The following is an 18,897-nucleotide window of genomic DNA, read 5'->3' as shown; positions in this document are numbered from 1 at the left end:
TTCACTTGGTTATAGTTTCTTATGTTCTTAAATGTGATTTTTAAAATCCTATGGTCAGTGTATCCGGCATGGTGTAGTGGTCAAGGGCAGGTTAAGAGCCAGCATGGTGTAATGGTCAAGAGCAGGTGGACTCTAATCTGCAGAACTGGGTTGATTCCCCACTCCTCCACCTGACTAGCAGCCTCTTATCTGGTGAACCGGATTTGTTTCCCCGTTCCTCCAGATCAGGGGTAGGGAACCTGCGGCTCTCCAGATGTTCAGGAACTACAATTCCCATCAGCCCCTACCAGCATGGCCAATTGGCAGGTTGCAGACCCCTGGGATAGCCTGATCTCATCAGATTTCAGAAGCGAAGCAGGGTCACCCTGGTTAGTACTTGGAGGGGAGACCCCCAAGGAAGTTCAAGGTCATTATGCAGAGGTAGGAACAGGCAAAACATCACATCTGTTAGTCTCTTGTCTTGAAAACTCTATGAGTTGTCAGCTGTGACTTTGCAGGTATTTTCCACCACTTCCACGGTTATATGATCTTGACAAAGAAATTCTGTTTATTTTCCAGGTTGGGTGTCCCCACAAGGTGAAGACTACAAAGCAATATGTGCAAGACCGGACAGAAAGATCCCCACCCCCAGTATCGTCCACTGTCCTAACACAAGCCACACATCACACGCCAATTTAAAGAACTTGGTGAGTTCATTGAAGCTAAAGAAAATATGCAACAAACGACGAATCAGAATAGAATTGTGGTGACAAGAATACCTATTAACATGTTCAGCAGGGGTACCAATGGGGGCTGCTGATACCTTTCCTGCCAAGAGTTTTTAGAAACTGGGTAGGACTCTATGGGGCTTTTGCCCAGCAAGGCTTCTGATCAGAATTTGGACATTTGACGGTGCAGGTTTTTTAAAACTGATGGTTTGGCAGCAGCTGCAACCACAGCTCAAGGCTCTTCACTGTGTAGCTGCAGGTAAGCTGCAACAGCTACTGTGCTTCTACAGCTTCTACTCTAGAGCTGTGGCTATGCTAAACTCCGCTGCTTCATATTGATGTATTTGGGGCTGTGTAGGGATGGGCGGAGGAAGGGGAAAGTGAGGATGATGTAGGAGTCTGAAATTGTGTGCATCGAGGAATGCTGCTGTAAATTTCGTTGTGCGTGCACAATGACAATAAAATGCTTATGCTTATGTGTGGCCGGCTCCATTTCCTGTCCCCACCGTGCTGAATCAAAATGCCAAGGGCGTCTGAAGGCCCAAAAAGGTTGGGAACCCCCAATCTATAGCCTGCTTTGCCCTTTGAATTATTGAGGGATGAATTCTGATTAGTGGCGAAGAACACAAACGGAGAGCCAGGAAATCCCTGGTTCAAATTTCACCCCAGCCACAAATATATACCTGGCTTTGAGCACTCGGTATTCATGTACCTGCACTATCCAACCTGCCATATGATGAAGATGAAACAGGCCTCTGATGCAGGAAGATTGCTCGGGAACTGCTTCCAATTCGTGAAACGTATCATATAAATGCTAAGTGTTTTTATTAAGTCATCATTTCTTTCGATGTCCCGCTCTGCACTTCAGTGAATTCGCATTGCTCCAAAAATATAACCACCATAACAAATGAAACTCCTTTGGATACATCACTAGATGGCAGCAATCAATTACAACTGGAAAAGCTAAGAGCCTTCCGAGAGACCGGAGCCAATCGCAGGTGATTTATTTCCAGATGAGGAAGTTTGTGCATTGACTACAATGCATTCCCCTTGAGATACAAGGAGTCTAACAATGGTTAATATTTTCTCTCTGCTGAAGTTTTATAAATTAAATGACCTGGTTTCTGATTTTCCCACAGTAAGGTGCACAGCTAACAATACTTGTCACATGATGTGGTTCACAATATGCTGTTGCTTACAAAGAGAAAGCACTAGAGGGAATGTCATCCTTTCACCCCTCCCATCCCATCAGAACTGCCAATATAAGATCATTTTCTGTTTAATATTATCCTATTTTACAAGATAAGGAAATAGTATACAAATGTAATGGGCAATAACTTACAAATCCCCCCTTGCTACAGTCTACAGTCTTGCTACAGTGCATTTTTTCAGAATCTTTAATTAGCTCTTCTTAAAATATATTTATTTATTTACAAAACCTGCATCCCATCTTTCTGCCCTTACAAAGGTCACCAAGGTAGCTGACAATTCAAAACACACGAGGAAAAACACATTTTAAGACCATTAAAATCAACCTGCCTTCCAAAAACACATAATTAACACAATTTAAGAAGAGAGTTCAAGTACATACAAGCATAAAATCTTTGGTTAAGAATGAGAGGTAACCCCCAAAAAAAGTCTTCACCTGCTGGCAGAAGATGGCAAACAGAAATGAACAAATAAATCTTCCCAGAGATAGAGTTCCAAAACTTGGTGCTGTGACCAAGAAGGCCCTGTGCTCAGCTGCTATTTGCCTAACCTCAGAAGGCAAGGTCACCAAAAGTAGTGGTTGGGTGAGTTTATAAGGGACAGGGAGGTCCTGCTAGTTTGTTATAGCAAACTCTAACCCCATAGTGATGTCAACTAATTTTCTCCTGCTTCGGACTAGTTCCACCTTGATCAGTTGTCATCTGTCCTGCTTAATTACATTTCTTGTTCATCCGCACCTGGCTTCTCTCATCATCTCTTCTGTGTAACAACCTAATCCATTTCTCATCTGAAAGATTTTTTTGAGGTGATTCATACCAAGCTTCCCTGAAAGGTTCTTGATCCCATTTCTCTTCCTCCCTTTCCCCCCTCCCCTTCTGTAATTTCCCCTATAAAAATGTGGGATACGATTTCTTCCTTCTAGCCGCTGGAGAAGCGAGCTCTGACACATGAGAGCTCGTGCTGGGTTAGTCTTTAATGTGCCATGGGACATCTGTTTTATTTTGCTCTGACAGGCTAACACAGCTATCCCACTGGTGCAATAAGGATGCTTTCCTGGGTGTCAGTGCCACGGAATCACATGAGATTTATTTTTGAGTAGCCCTCCTTAAAGATTGTTCCCTAGCCCTTCCTCGTCTCATTGTGCCTAATTTCTGAAGGATACGTTAATACCCCTTGAACAAGTTAGCCCTTGTTTTACTAGCCACGACCAGTTGTTTAGATGAGGGTTTTTTCAGCATCAAACACATTCATCCATGACAGATCATCCCTATTTATGCCTCTGGATACCAAATGCTAGGGACAAACAACAGCTCATGACTTTCACATCCTGTTTGGCAGCTCCCGAAAGAATCTGGCTGGCAGCTGTCTATTTAATATTTTCTTTTCGAAATCTACACGCCACCTCTGGACAGACCAGCTCACAAAGTAAAGATAATACCGTAAAGTCATAAAAAGCCAAAAGTATAAGAAGCGTGAACAAGCCATAAAAGGATGCCAAGCCTATGGCCAAATTGTTAAAACCAGCTAAAGGCCTGAGTAAAGAAACATGTTTTAGCCGATCACCTAGAGGAAAACAAATTAGATAACCAGGTGAGTCTTAAGGGGAGGGAAATCCTAAGCCAAGGTGCCACCACTGGAAAAGTCCTGCCAGTGGCTGCCACTCACCTCACCAGGTATGTTACCCTAAGTAGGCAGTCTCCACTTAGCTGGAGAGACTGAGCAAGAAGAGGTAACAAGGATCAATAACCTATGTATACCAGGATAGCCCTGGGTCAAAGCCCCCAAACGAGCAGGTAGTTATACAGCTGAAATAGATTTTATTAAAGAATTAAGTAATAAAAACACAAGTACCATATCTCAAGCAATGAGCAGATACACATGAAGCATACAAGAAGTACAAGAGGAAGCTGGATAAGGGTTTCAGGGATGGGTGACAGATTCCAGCTTTAAAGGGACATACAGAGAAAGCAGCTCTGAAGAGGGAAATGACCAGCATTTCTACAGACAAAGCAAAGAGCCCACACACGTGGCTGATGTGGGGATGGATCCAGAACACAAACACCATGAATGGCCAAAGGACCAATATTTATACCCCAAAATGGGCCCTGAGGTAGTATGAAGTAAGCTGGCAGGAAAATCAGAGACAGAGAGTTGATTGCCTTTTCGGGGTTCCTACAAAGGAGTGGGAGAGGCTTGATGAGTTGTCAGGACCCAAGAGAAAGCCAGGACTGTTCTCTTGAATACTGATCGATTGTTGGGATAGGTACAAATAGGATAAGTAATGGTCCTCTCAAAGTGCTGATTAAATCACCTTAGCATTTCACGATGGGAGAGTAGCTGGCCCCATTGCCCAGCCAGGCACATCTTAGGACCAGGGAACAGTTCGGCTGCTTTGCTTTCCTGCCCAGGCTTGACACACAAGATGGATCCCAAACTCTCTGAGTGGCACCCATTTTGTGAGGAGCAGTGTCTTGCTCCGATGCCAGTCCCTGTGCCATCATGGTAGCACTTAGGAGGAGGAGGGGTCTAACTACTTGCAGGCAGGCCCACAGAGGACAGAACACAGGAACAGAGTTTTGGCGGACAGGAGAAGGTGGTTCTTCAAGTACCTATTATTTAGTTTATTATTTAATGAACACATTTTCTGTTTCTGTGTGGATTTAAAACCTGGGTAGTCCCAATCCTAGTCCAGAACCTTAGCCACTAGGCAACATAGTTACAGTAATTCCTGATGCCTCTATAACTTATTTCTGACCTTCAGTATTCAGAACCAGGTACTTTCTGGCTAATGGACACCTTGCTTGCACTTCATTTTGGGATATCTACAAAATGTCATCATGAGGATTCTACACAGATTATTAACCTATGGATGGAATCCTTAAAAACCCATTTTCTGGCAATGCCTAGTCCCTAAGCTTCCAGGAAAAGGAGGAACCAAGCATTACCAAGCTCTATAATCACTCTGCTGCCACCCCCCATCCTCCGGTACTCTTCTGTCATTTTCCAAGATTACACATTCACATGAGCTACACCTGAGTAGTCACAAATCTGATAACATCTGAGGCTGAGTCATCATAGATCCTTACTTCATAGTGGTTAGAATACTGCACTAGGATCTGGGAGACCCAAGTTCAAATCCCCTCTGCCACAGAAGCCTGTTGGGTGACATTAAGCCCAGTCACAGCCTAGACTACCTCACAGGGTTGCTGTGAGCATAAAATGGAGGGAGGAGAACCATTTAAGCAACTTTGGGTCCCTATTGGGAAGAAGAAAGGCAGGGAGTCAATAAAAGTAGATGAATAAATAAAACCTCTGCCACCCAAGCCCTCTTTGCTAATCTTCCAAAGTTGCATGTTCACATTCGGTACACATGAATAACCACCATATTTTCCAACTGATAGTATCAGATGGTGAGTCATAACAGATGCAGGGCCTATAGCCTCTCCCAACACAGCCCCATCAAAAAAAAATTCTGAGGGCATAACAACAAGCAGTGATCCATGATGAGTCATCACCCTATGACACATTTTCCTTATCAAAATTGACCGTAAGTGACCTTGAGTTTAGCATCTTCTATGGACAGCAGGGACACAGTTAAATACGGTTGTTGGCAACCTGCAAGAGGAAAAAAATGTTCCCTTTCACAGAAAGTCAATGTGTAGCTGGCAGGGAGGTAAGTAATACAAAGAAGAATAAGAGTTTGGATTTATACCCCACCTTCCTCTCCTGTAAGGAGACTCAAATGGCCTTAAAAAGTCCTTTTCCTTCCTCTCCCCACAACAGATACCTTGTGAGGTGGCTGGGACTGAGTGTGTTCTGAGAGAATTGTGATTGGCCCAAGGTCACCCAGTGGGAATGTAGGAGTGGGGAAACAAATCTGGTTCACCAGATAAGAGTCTGCCACTCAATGGAGGAATGGAGAATCAAACCCAGTTCTCCAGATTAAAGTCCATCTGCTCTTAACCATTATACCACAGCTGGCTTGTAACTGGTAAATAATATCCCATTAAGCCTTTATAAAAGGGCCAGAACATTCTTTGTCTTCACGTTGTTGACATCCTTACAGATAAAAAAAGTGGGTGGAGACTGTCACCATTCCTTCCTTATTCCCCCCTCGAGAAGCCAGATTTTTGTGTGCCCAGTTCCAATTCAACAGGTGCAGCTTGCCCTAGCATGGGGACTGCAGTAGAGATGCCAGCCTCCAGGGGATTCCCCAGAATCACAGATCATCTCCAGACTAGTTTCCTTGGAGAAAATGGATGCTTTGGAGGGTGAGTTCTATGGCATCGTACCCCACTGAGGTCCCTGTTCTCCCTACTGCCCGTTCCCAAACCTCCAGGAGTTTCCCAATCTGTATCTGGCAAACTCGCCAGTGGCTTGGGGGGACCTGGCAACCGTAGTCTCCAGTGAAGAAGAAATAAGCACCTACAAGATTTCTGGCTGTCATGCAGCTGTTTAAAAACACAGAACCTGTGCCAAGAATAATTTAACAGGAATTTGCGTTACAACAATTCTAAAAGCATTTACTTGTCAGAAAGTAGCATTAAAAGGGGGAAAGGCGTTACTTTGAGTAAGTGCATGTCTAATGTATCATAATAATTTGGAAGTGAGCCCCCACTGTGCACGCTGGGACTGAGGAAACATGCCTGGGGGCTGCAGCCGTACATTCCCATTGTTCCAAGGAAAACAAGCATCTACTTATCTCTGGACAGAATTTCCTTTTGTACCTGAACACGGGTTACCACTCCCATCCACACCAGCAGGATTTCTGTGCTTCCAGCAGGTGCGTGGCAGGCCAATACGCAACAGATGGGGCACTCCCTCCTGCTGAATTTCTGCCTGCCACCAGCTCATAACCAGGCCAGGACCGATACCCCGCAAAAGAGCGATTTCCCCTCAAGTACTTCTCCGCGCAAGATCCCGCGGCGACTACATTCAATCAGCAGCTGCCGGCGAAATTTCCGCCCGCTCCTGCCGCAGCCTCATTTTAACGTTGTGCGCATGTGCTGAAACTACCCTCTTCGTCCCCTCCAGCTTAGCGCATGCGCATGAAGTGCTCCCGTCTTGTTTAGGGTTTTCCTCCGGTTGCGAGTCTGTCTCTCTCGCGTCTGAAAGGAACCAGTCCACATCCGGGGTCACGCCGCTTCGCTTCCTGTTGTCTTTTTGTTTGTTTGTTTTTCGGGGTGGAGAGAAGGAGGGAGGGAGTAAGGCAGGCAGGCACGAGACGGACGGAAGGAAGGAAAGAAGGAAGGAGCGGGGGGCAGCCAACCGTCACTCGGGCGCGCGCGGCCAGCGGGGCTCCGTCAGCTGAAGCAGAGAGAGAGAGAGCGCGCGTACCCTTCCCGTCTCTGTCAAGCGGTGTGAGGGGACGCGCGGGCGGGCACGCGCGGCTGGAATCTTCAGACCTTCGAAGGGGCGGTCCGCCCGCGAAGGTGGGGGGCGCGCGCGCTCCCGCTCCCGCTCCAGGGCCCCACGGCGTCCCTCAGGACCAGAGAAGTGGGGTGAGGATCCCCGTTCCGCTTTCCCGGTTGAGCTGCCAGCTCGGGGGCAGGGTGAGGTGAGTGCCGGGGGCGAAGGGAGGTATTCTGTATTGGGGAGGGGGGCATTTTCTCATCAGAGGATAATGTGTGTGGTGTGGTTGTTTTTGGTGGGAGGGGGGATCGTTCTCTCTTCAGCCTTCTTGTGCCGCCAGTCTAAGTGCGTCCGACTTGGAAGTCGGTTTGGGGGTGGGTCATTCCTCTTTTCTCCCCCCCCCCCCCGGAATATCAGCCCTCTTCATACATCAGGCGCTCTGTGGACTCGGCTTGCCGACTGTCATACACCCTCCCCCCTTAAAATGCAAGGACCCTGAGAAGAGGGACTTGTATTGAGCTCCCTCTTCCTCCCTCTTTCCTGTCTATCTAGTCCATTTTTGTCTTCACAACAGCCCTGTGAAGGAGGCTGGACTATGGCAGAGTGGGGAATTTGGACCCGAGCCAGTGGGCACTGAGCCGGGTCTCCTCTCAAAGATTCTCCTCCGCCCCCGAGGTGTTTGTTTCCTTATGTATGAGACACTGTTTCTCCCCCACAAATGCCACCGACTTCCTCAAACTCCTCCAGGGGTTTTTTTTTTTGGGGGGGGGGGGGCGGTTGTCTTAGAAGTCTTCCCTCTCGATCTCTTCTTCCTTAGAGAAATCTCTCTCGATCTCTTCTTCCTTAAAGAACTGTTCCAGAAGAGATGTTGTAAACAAAAACCGAACAACAGTTTCGTGAGAACTTCAAAACAGGCATGTCTGGTGTGGCGCGCGCCTACTTTCATTCATACAGCTCAGATCAAAGATCATGTGCCACTACATGTGCGAGGGGGAAATCGTTTCCTTATTGACTTGGAACTAAAGGCTCAGTTGAGGTAGTTCCCAAGTAATTACGTGTAAGGTGGCAGCGTCACAGCACAGCCCTGTCTATGTTTACTCCGAAGTAAGTCCCACTGGTTTCAGTAGGCTTTATTCCCAAGTAAATATGCATAGTGTAAATTGCAATGTCAGCCTCTCCCAGTTCAATTGGTAGGCATGTCTGCTTGAATGTAAGTCATCCTGTGTTTATTCTTGGGCAAGTGTGCGTGGGATTGTAGCATTAAGGTCCTTGTTGCCCCTCCAGCTGCTTACCCCCCTCCGCTTTCTCAACCTATACTGTCTCTTCTCCTGTTTCCTAAATTCCTTCAGGCTTTGCACTCTCAGTATCTCCACCCCAATGTGTATTGCTGAGAGCCCATGTAAATAATCTCTTTCCTCCCTCTCTCGACCGTGTGGTGGTGGCGAACCTATGGCACTCCAGATATTCATGGATTACAATTCCCATCAGCCCCTGCCAGCATGGCCAATTGGTCATGCTGGCAGGGGCTGATGGGAATTGTAGTCCATGAACATCTGGAGTGCCATAGGTTCACCACCACTGGAGGGGTTTCTTGCCTCCTCTCTACCATGGGAGGGCTTCTTTGTGGGACCCTCTGTACTTGTGGTATCTTTCTTCTTCTTTTTCCCCATATTCCCCCACTTCCTGTTTTTGTGTCTCCACCCATTTTCTCTGGATTCCCATGTTTCTATCTATTTTGTCTTTCCTTCCAGTGGCTCCTTTTGCAAGGGCTGCTTTACTTGGGATGAATGAAAGAGATCAGGACCCTGTCATGCTCTCCGTTTCCATAATACTGTGGGATATCTTTACATACATGCCTGCCAACTCAATGGAGCTGGAAGAAACATTAGACATAGAGACTTCATCAGTTACTAGCATTGTTATTTCCAGCACATGCACCCCAAAGTTGTTCTCTCCTTTTTTTTTGTGCATCTACACAAGCAGTTTAAAATCAGGCTAGTGAGAAATAAATGTAGTACCATCTTATTGATTGTGATGTTGTTATCAGGCATTGCCAGTTGTGATCTAACTGATGAGAGAAAAACTTTTTACCTCATTACTGTTGAGATGCATTCTCTTGTATTTAAATATTGACAAATGTTCACACACTGTAAGCCGACATATTGTGCTTTAGAAAGGCAAAGCTTTTCAGTGAAAGTATTGGTAGCCAGCTCAAAGCCACACAACTTCCTGTTTTTAAATGCTGGTGAGACCTGAAAAGCCAATTGCATAATTCCACTGGAATTATTCTTTTAGCATTGCGAAGCTCAAAAAGCAATACCCAAAGAAAACCACACAGTGTGGTTGTAAATAGAGAGAAAAATCCCTTTAATGCTGTTTCATAAGTATGATTTGTGTTTCACAAAGCATGCTTTATAATTGTATTTGGTTGACCCCAGATCTTCCTTGTTAATCGTGTTGCTTTCACGGAAAGCAGAGAAGCTGGATGTAATGTTCAGTATATTAACATTGCTAATTTGCAGTTTGTCTTGCTGCTTTTATGCATGTTCATTTTGTAACAAATGTAAATGCCATCCTTTAAAATAACATGTGTCTTGGAGAGCTGGACAAGTAAGTATTTTTATAAATATTCAAAATGAGGGTGTACATATACAAATGCATGAGTGGTTTATTTAAAATATTATCACTTTTCTGCTAAGCATATCCAAAGGGGATTATAAAAAAGAAAATGCATAACAATGAGACCATAGAAACCAACACAGATAAAATCAGTTTAATGAACAACTAGTAGGTAGAATAAAGAAATAGGAACTGCTGATAAAATCAGTCACATAAGGCAGCAATAACTAGTTCAACAGAAAAAAGCTATCTATGGTACTGTTGGTGCAGAATATTATATAAGAACATTAACATGTGTTTAGTGTCTTTAAGGATACTGATGTTCACCTTCATGTAATTTCATGGCTGCAATACTTTTATTGACTGTCAGCAGCTGTCCAAGTGTCACTTTTTAAACTCGGTTTTATGGTGGGGGGAGTCTGCAGCTATCTGTACCTCTCCCTGCAGAGCTGACCATTTTGTACAGTATTAAGTTAGCTGAAGATCCAGTTTATTCTTTGCTCATGTAAATGCACATCTTATTTGTATACTGAAATATTTCTTGACTCCCTTTCTCCACAACATGTGATCTCAAGGTGGGTTGCAATATACACGCAGTTTTAAAAGGTAAAGGTAGTCCTCTGTGCAAAAACTGGCTCATTACTGACCCGTGATGTCATCCCAACTCGTATTAGGTAGACCATGTTTAAGGGGTGTTTGCCATTGCCTTTTCCAGCCTTCTAAACATTACCCCCAGCAAGCTGAGTACTAATTTTTCTCAGAAGAGTGGAAGACTGAGTCAATCTTGAGCTGACTACCCAAAACTGACTTCCATTGGGATTGAATTCAAATCATAAGCAGAGCTTTGACGCTGGGCCATGGCACTCCTGTATACACACGATACAAACCATAAAATCAGATCACAAAACTAAAACAGATATATAATCTATAAAATAACTAATGATAACTTGACAGCCACACATCAGTATAAAACTGAAAAAGACCCTAGCAAAAAAGTTCTTCCAGCAAAGAAAACTCCAACCCTTCAGAAAACAAGCATGGATGAGACCATTTCACTTCTGCCAGTAGCCCATTTTAGAACATCAGAGCAACCCCCTAAAAAAGTCCTTGAATGATATCACTATGGGAAAGACTGACCTGATGACCAAAGCTGGTGTACAGGTTCATAAGGCAGAGTTCCAAGAATGTGGGTCTGTGGTTGCAAATGGATTGAAGATCAATCCATAAAGCCCAAAACACCATTCACTTAATGTTTTTGTTAGAACCAACCTAATAATACATATCAGTGTACAGGATTGCAACTTGGTTTTATTATTTGTTTACAATATATATACCCGTTTTTCTGCATCAGGTAAAGACTTTCAACCACCAGGAACTAAAAAATACTTCAGCTCCTGAAAGCCAATTCAGATTTTGTTGGAGTTAGCCATCCAACTTTTGTTGGAGTTAGCCATCCAACTTTTGTTGGAGTTAGCCATTTAGTTGGAGTGCTACATCCATGGCCCACAGAATGTGTTTGGAAGTGCTCTGAATAGCATAGGTAGATAGGGGCTGAAAATGGGGATGAAATCCAGGTAGGCCAGGGCAAACATGATCTACAACCATTGGAAGGTTGCTGCTGCCCACCACAAAGGGCAACATCTGAAATGGAAAGAAAACCTGAGGAGTAGTGAAGGGGTTTTCTTCTTGACTTCTGGTCACATTGCCACCTGCAAGTACATTTTTATAACATCTAAGGAAGGCTCACAGGTGCCAGGTTGCCCAAAGTTGATCAGTCAGGCATTGGGTAGGCATTAAATTTGTGCCACTGTGTTCATTCTCCCACTTCTTGCAAGGCATCAGTTGCCAAGTTGGCCAAACCACATGCTTTGCCAGCATGATTCGTGAATGAATTCCAAGATCAATTTTAAAATAATTGGAGTTTCAGTTATTTGCTGTGTCTAAGCCAACATTCACAGCAGGACGGCAAATGAAAGTATTTTAAACAAGATAAATATCAAGGCAGATGACAAAAGCATGGAACAGCCATTAAAAGATGTGTAGGTGTCTTGAAAATGCCCCCTTGACAGTAGTCACTTGTCTATTTATTTTGAAACACTGTCACTCCATGTACTCAGCTAAAAGCTCACATCATTAAAGGATGTAAAGGACAAAAAAGAAGCAGCAGCATAAAAGCAGCAAATTAATTTAAATGTAAAATTAATAACATAAACGCAGCATAAGATAACGGCATAAAATTCAAAATATAAACAAGGCATACAGTGTGTCATAGAAAATCATCCCTTCCCAGCGAGTATCCTTTGTAAAGCCACAAACATTGCTAAACAAAGAAACAAATAATGCGCATATTCGCAAATATACCACACAAATAATGCAAATAACGACAAAAATGTGCCCCCAACCTTTTGAACCTGTGGGCACTTTAGATTTTTGAGAGGGGGTGGTGGATGCCACCCCAAAATGGCTGCCACAGAAGGTAGGGCCAAACGTAATAGTTTGTTTTCTGCTTTACAGAAAAATTGTATGGCTACCACATTGAACACATGAAAGTGTCCAGCCTTTGGTCTATCAAAGTCAGAATTATCTGTATTTTGTTTAGAGGCATAGTCCGGCATTTGGGAAGATAACAAGCTTGGATTTAACTGAACCGATATTTATGCCTTACATCAGGGGTGGGCAATTATTTTTTCCATGGGGCCGCGTAAGAAACAGAAAATATTGTGGAGGGCCGGGCCAAAAGGCACGGGGGGCAAGGCGCTTTTGAAAGCCCCGCAGAAGACAGCAGCCAAGGCAACCGGCTTCTGCGGGGCTTTCAAAGATGCCTCGCTCCCCAGCACAGCAGGGGGGCCAGTCAGGGTCATGCGGGCCGTATAATGCCCAGGTCTGCCTTACATTATATTGACTCAAAAGGTCTTCAAGACAAAAACTATCAAATGATTATCAGATAGATGATATTAACTTATTTTCTGATATCTGGAAATTATTGTTAGATACATATGTTTAGATTTATTATAATAATATCACTGCCCAATGGTTATTATTTCATCATTTAAAAAAGATTTTAACATAATTGTTATTGTCTGTTATACTGCATGTATATTCTTTGCTGTTTTTACTTTCATTGAGGAAATCGGATTGTCTTTCTATTTTCTGTTTGTTTTAATTTAATTAAACCTTTAATAAAAAGAGAAGAAGCCTAGAGAAGTATTAGGTGGTCTTCTTCTCTTGTCCTCGTCTCATGGAATAGCCCAGCAACTTGGATTCTTGTAACAAGGTTTCTTTTCTTCATTGCAAAAAACCTTATGGCAACAGTTGGTCAGGTGTGATTGGGAATGGAACCAAAGCTAAGAAAAGCTCAGGTGTTTACCAGTCCTGTTGTTACAGTGGCTACAGCTGATATGGCAGCTAGACATACACCTTTCATTTGAATGAGCGCAGCCAGTAACAAGCCCTACCTCATAACAGCCCTACCCACTTTTTAAAAAGCTTAGCAGGGGCTATGGTCCTGTGGGCACTGTGCTGGAGAACCCTGACTAGATCATCTGCCAGTTACTTTCAAGCTAGTATAGAAGTGACTGGGAAAGAAGAATGTTTTTACCTGGCAATTGGTTGGATACCCAGAGAAATAGCAACATGGAAGAAAATCCAAAGGCAAAGCACAGCAGAAGAAAAGCCCTGCTTCTGGCAGCAACCCACTTTGTTGTTGAAGGTGGGGGTGCCCAGAGCATGTAGTTTCATGTTTTAAATATGTATATTTATATTGATTATTTATTGTTATTATTGTTTCTGGAATATTATTTTGTTGTTCACCGCCCAGAGCCCTCAGGGGATGGGGCGGTATACAAATGTAATTATAAATAAAAAATAAAAATAAAAAAGTTTTCTTAACTGGCAATCTCATATAGAGGCAGATAGTCCTCTTGGTGCCTCAGTTCCAGACGATATCAATCGATATCAGTAAGAATCTGAAATTGAACAGGCCAGGACAATGTGTTAATAGTATCTGTACCCTCTAGTTGTGTTGTTGCTGCTGCGTTTTGAATTTAAATTCCCTAATAATCCTAAAAGTGCATTGCAGAGTACAGTGCAGTAATCTAATCTGGATCAGATCAAAGCACGAATGCGTGTAATTTGGCATTGCTTCTCAAGACCTGTAGTTGGTCCATCAAACCACATATGATTAAAGATGTTGTGTGCTGCAGATAAAATGCAGATTGTTTATTTATTTAAATATGTGTAGACGCACACTGACTGTATATTCAAGGTATTTTCAATCTAAAGATTTTAAGTTGTACTTATAAAAAACCAAACAAACCCAAAATTAATAATTAAAAATCTAGACGAATAACTAAACGTACAGTAATACTATACAACAAAAAAGTGTACTGGAGCTAATATTGAAAGCTTGAGTATAAAGCATAGATTTGGCCTGGCACCAGAAAGATGATAAAGACAGTGCCAAGCAAATCTCCCTTGGGAGAGCTCCCAAGCACAGGGGGTGCCACTACAGAAACTCCCCCCACAAGTATATACTCACCTCACATCTTAGGCAAGGATAGCTGAGGAAGGTTATTGGATTGGACAGGTTGAGGTATGTTGAATTTCTTTCCATAATCCCAGGACGCTTGTATAGAGGGAAACATATTATTTATTTTTCTTTGTTTAAAATTATACAATAAAATATTATACCCACTGGTCAACTTAAATGCTGGCAAGACCACATATCCAATATCAAATAAAAAATTAAGACAATGAGACTACACGTTAAAACAATACAAAAGAAGCAACCAAAGAATGAAGTAATAAACTGATCTGAAAGAAGCAGTAAAAATGGTCTCTCTCCGTTTTGGGGGCCCTATGGCCTGCATATTCCCTGACCTGTATAGCTCAGGCTAGCCCTAACTCGTCAGGTCTTGGAACATGAGCAAGAATGGACTTGGTTAGTATTTGGATGGGAGACCACCAAGGAAAGATCACCAGGGTAGCTAAGCAGTACCAGGCAATGGTAAACCACCTCTGAATGCCTCTTGCCTTGAAAACCTTATAGGGTTGGCCACAAGTTGGCTGCAAAGAAAAATAGCAAATGCCTGTTTCTACCCTCTAATGTCTGTTTTTCTGTATGTATCTGCCACAAAAGCCATGCTGAGAGGCTTTCAATTTTTCCCATTCCTGTATGTTTTGTTGTAAATTCAGTGGCAACAAAAATGTCATTGTCACACATTGAAATACTCTCCCAAATACAAAGACAATAGGGGAGCCCCTTTCCCACCAAGTACAGTTAGATCTTTAGAAATGATTTTCTCGTTATAGAGTATTTTAAGATGCTGCCAGTTTTGTCAGCTGGAAGCACAGAAGGGCAGCGCATTCAGCCATTGGGACTGTCAGCCTGTCACTATGCGACAGCTTTGGAGAGCCTCAAAAAGCAGTCAGCCTAGCAGTCCTGCCAGCGCTTGTGCTGAATTCTGAAGTGACTGACATGCCTGGGAAAGGGGTAAAAACATTTTGTTCTCCAGCCTTTACAGCTTGGGATTCCGAGGCCAAAAACTCTAGCACCCAGGGACCGTAGTTTCTCGCAGGCAACTGTTTTTGCCCCTGGGAAAGTGACTCATTTTCTTCATAGGACTGTTACTTTTGGGAGCATGTGCTTGAAACCACAAACCATGAACAGGCAACGTTCAGAGAACATTGGTGGTAGATGAGGAGAACATTTGAGTGCTTACAGAACGCATTGCAGTGTATTTTGGATAACGGTTTGAGAATTTTTTGTTAATGTGTCTTCTGTTTTATTTCTGATCTTATATTAGATGCTAGAAAGAATATGGAAGTGAGAATTTGGTTGCTCTCCATAGTACCCAGATACGAATAATTAATAGATAATGTAGACAAGTCCTGATGAAGGTAGGGCAGATAAAGTTTTATGGATCTGCTTGAGTTTTTCTCAGTAAGTAATCTTGAAAGGGAATTGAAAATACAGTGGAACCTCGGTTTTCGTAATCTGTCCGAAAAGAATCGATGAAAACCAAAACCGAGGCAAACTTTTCCATAGGAATCAATGTAAATCCAATTAATCTGTTCTAGGCACTCCAAAAAAAATACCAAAAACACATTTTTGGTGAATAAACATAGTGTTTAATGCTGAAAACAGTAACAAACAATCACACTAGGACCAGCTTCAGAGCCAGTGGACCAATGTCGCACCAGAAAGCTGTCCAAAGAGGTCTGTTTCTGACGCCTCTTTAAGATTTGTCTGAAATGGGGCAAGACATTGTCATTAAACAAGTTGCAGACACGGCCTGCAACAGCTTTGTCCAGGTGATTCTTCTCCACAAACCCCTGCACCTTACTGCAAATCGATGAAAACCAAGGCAAATGGATGAAAACTGAGACAAATTTTTCACAGAAAAAATCGATGAAAACCGAAACCGATGAAAACTGAAGGCAATTAAATCCGAGGTTCCACTGTGTAAGTAAAAAGCTTGATGACTAGAGGAGTCTGTTCTAGAAGAAGGAGATGTTCCTTTTTCAAGAAGATGACATGAGCAAATGAGATTCTAGAGCTTCTTGCTTTACAACAGTCAGTTGCATTTTCACAAACAAGACATGCATTTGACATTTGAAATTGACTATTTTGTACTCAATTGATTAGTCAGCTCTGATCATTGCCAATATAATTAGCAATAGGATAACCAGTGAACAATGGATATGTTTACAGCTTTGAAATGCTTTTCAGATGTAGTATTGTGTTTTTTTGTGCGAGTAGACTGTTTTTCCCTGCAGAGCTGCTGTTTGTGTATACATTAACATAGCATTTCAAATGGTGAGGAGTAACGTTTACTTGCAGTTTGCATAGCTCAGGTAAGGCTAAAAGGAAGATGCTGATTTCACCTTTATGTCAGTAAATCTACATAAACTAGACTGATGGTGATCTTCAGGTGCCAAAGCCTGCCAAGTTTCTATAGGGGTAGTCAGCTTCCAATTAGGAACAATGCATTCTTTAAAAAAAAGAGAGAGAGAGATTGCTTGGGGATAGGTGTCTGTTATGTGCACTTTTTATTTTGGCACTGCAGCCATTCTGTTACATGTGTTACACTCTCTTCTGCTGTAGTATCATGACTACACTAAGGTATAAAGAAACCGCACTTGTTAAAATGTTCTATATCGGACCTTCAAGACAATGGGGATAGTTTCCAAGGCCCTCTTGTATGTTACAAACAGTGGCACAGCCCCTTCTTATGCTACTGAAGTAGCATAAGAGGTCATGGGATGTATGGAATTGGGCTGCATCAGGGTTCTTCTCCATTGCTTCAGTGTCAAGAAGGAGCCACGCTGACATGTTGAGAAACCATGAAGTTGCCTCTGTCCATATGACCTGGGGCTTTTACTCTGGCCCAACAATGCACAAAACAACTTTGCTGCGGAAGCCCCATAACATGCTGCTTTGGGAGCCAGTTGGTCCAGAAGTGCAATGGAAATTTTAAAGCAACAGGACTGTACTTAAAAAATGCTTCCCTCAGCTGGCTGTAGTTGTAACTGAGACCTATTTTATTTATTTATGATATTTATATTCTGTCTCATACTAGCATCTCTAGGTGGCTTACAAAGGTTAAAAAAAATTAAAACATCATGAATAAAATAAAATAATTATAGCAGCACTAAAATCATCTTGTTGGAGTGCACAAGCTAATTTGGTTCACCAGATAAGCCTCCACAGCTTAAGTGGCAGAGCGGGGAATCAAACCTGATTCTCCAGATTAGAGTGCACCTGCTCTTAACCACTACACCATACTGGCTCTCTGTACATGCTCTTTTACCAAAGCATTATATTTAACATTGCAAACAATAGTAGTTTTGACAAAGCCAGCGTGTATATAAGCTTCTTTAATCTTTAAAATGAATCTGCCCTGCTTTACAATGTGAGTTAGGAGAGAGGAGGAACTCTGTGGTATATAATGCCATAGAAACTCCCCTCTCCTTCCAAAGCAATAATTTTCTCCAGATAAACTGGTCTCTTTCGTATGGAGATCAGTTGAAATTTCAGGAGATGTCCAGGTCCAATCTGGATGTTGGCAACCGTAAGTTTTGCATATTGGAGGTTCATGTTTCTGTTTCAATTACTAGCTTGATATGGAGTTAGGCTGTCCTGTAGTCTTCTGAATAAAATTAGAGCACTATATTCGACTTTCTGCAAAAGTGTATTTTATTCTGCAGTACACTGGCTGACATTCTGTTTTTTTTTGTCTCTCTTCAGGCTGGTCCCTTTGTTCGTCCACTTGGCCTACATCCAAATCTACTAATCTTGAAAACAAGTATGCTGAATATGGTTGTAGGTTTATACTTTTGCCATAAAGATTCAAACAGTATGGCTTGTCAGAGCTGAAAAACGCTTCATCTAACAACTCGTAGCAATGTTTTGGGATTATATCAAAGAGTTGTATCTTTGTACTGTACAAAATGTTAACCGCAGAGAACTTTTAATAATGTAACCATCATGTGAAGAAAGGGACCTTTTGGATCTGCCTGATCCAAAAAAAAGTTGCAGGTAAGAAGGGTTTTATTAATTGCTGTTTCTTGTTCATGCCTACAGTTTAGGCAGAAACGCTTGCAAAAGGTTATTTACCATGGAGAGAAAAATTGAATTTAAACTTCTTCATTTGTGTTTCTCCAGGGTACAAAGTGACAGTGATTTCATTATGTAAAAATAGTGGCTTGTATACAACCATCAGTGGGATACAGCAAACACAGACTTTTCCGTGCATCCCTGCCTCCCAACAATCCCTTTTGGGCCCCTGGAAAGATCATTTCTGGACATGTGGGACCCATGTGAGCAAAAAGCTGAAGGGCTGCAAGAAGGAGAATGAAGGTGCAAAATTGCCCCCATCAACAAGGTTGTGCTTGTGTAAGAGAAAGGAAGGCAATTTGACCTTCCTCCTCCTCAGTGTAGCCCTCCACCCCAGAGGCAGAGCAAGGGAGAACTGCATCCAGGAACACATCCTGCGCCCCTGCCATGGTG

At 42.8% G+C, this 18,897-nt stretch overlaps 2 protein-coding genes across 2 annotated transcripts in view; one reads left to right on the top strand and one right to left on the bottom strand.

The window, feature by feature from the left end:
• ZMAT3 (zinc finger matrin-type 3) overlaps positions 1–7,297 on the bottom strand; it is a 41,288-nt gene extending 33,991 nt beyond the window's left edge. The window contains exon 1 of the mRNA XM_048506715.1: positions 6,644–7,297. The gene's annotated coding sequence lies outside the window, so the exon portion shown is untranslated. The remainder of the gene's footprint in view (positions 1–6,643) is intronic.
• The window catches only part of PIK3CA (phosphatidylinositol-4,5-bisphosphate 3-kinase catalytic subunit alpha), a 45,729-nt gene continuing 33,817 nt past the window's right edge, over positions 6,986–18,897 (top strand). The window contains 2 exon segments of the mRNA XM_048506712.1: positions 6,986–7,473; positions 18,136–18,426. The gene's annotated coding sequence lies outside the window, so the exon portion shown is untranslated.

The sequence above is a fragment of the Sphaerodactylus townsendi genome, linkage group LG08 (genome assembly GCF_021028975.2).
Source record: "Sphaerodactylus townsendi isolate TG3544 linkage group LG08, MPM_Stown_v2.3, whole genome shotgun sequence".
NCBI classification, from domain to species: domain Eukaryota; kingdom Metazoa; phylum Chordata; class Lepidosauria; order Squamata; family Sphaerodactylidae; genus Sphaerodactylus; species Sphaerodactylus townsendi.
This window is presented reverse-complemented; position numbering and strand designations above follow the sequence as displayed.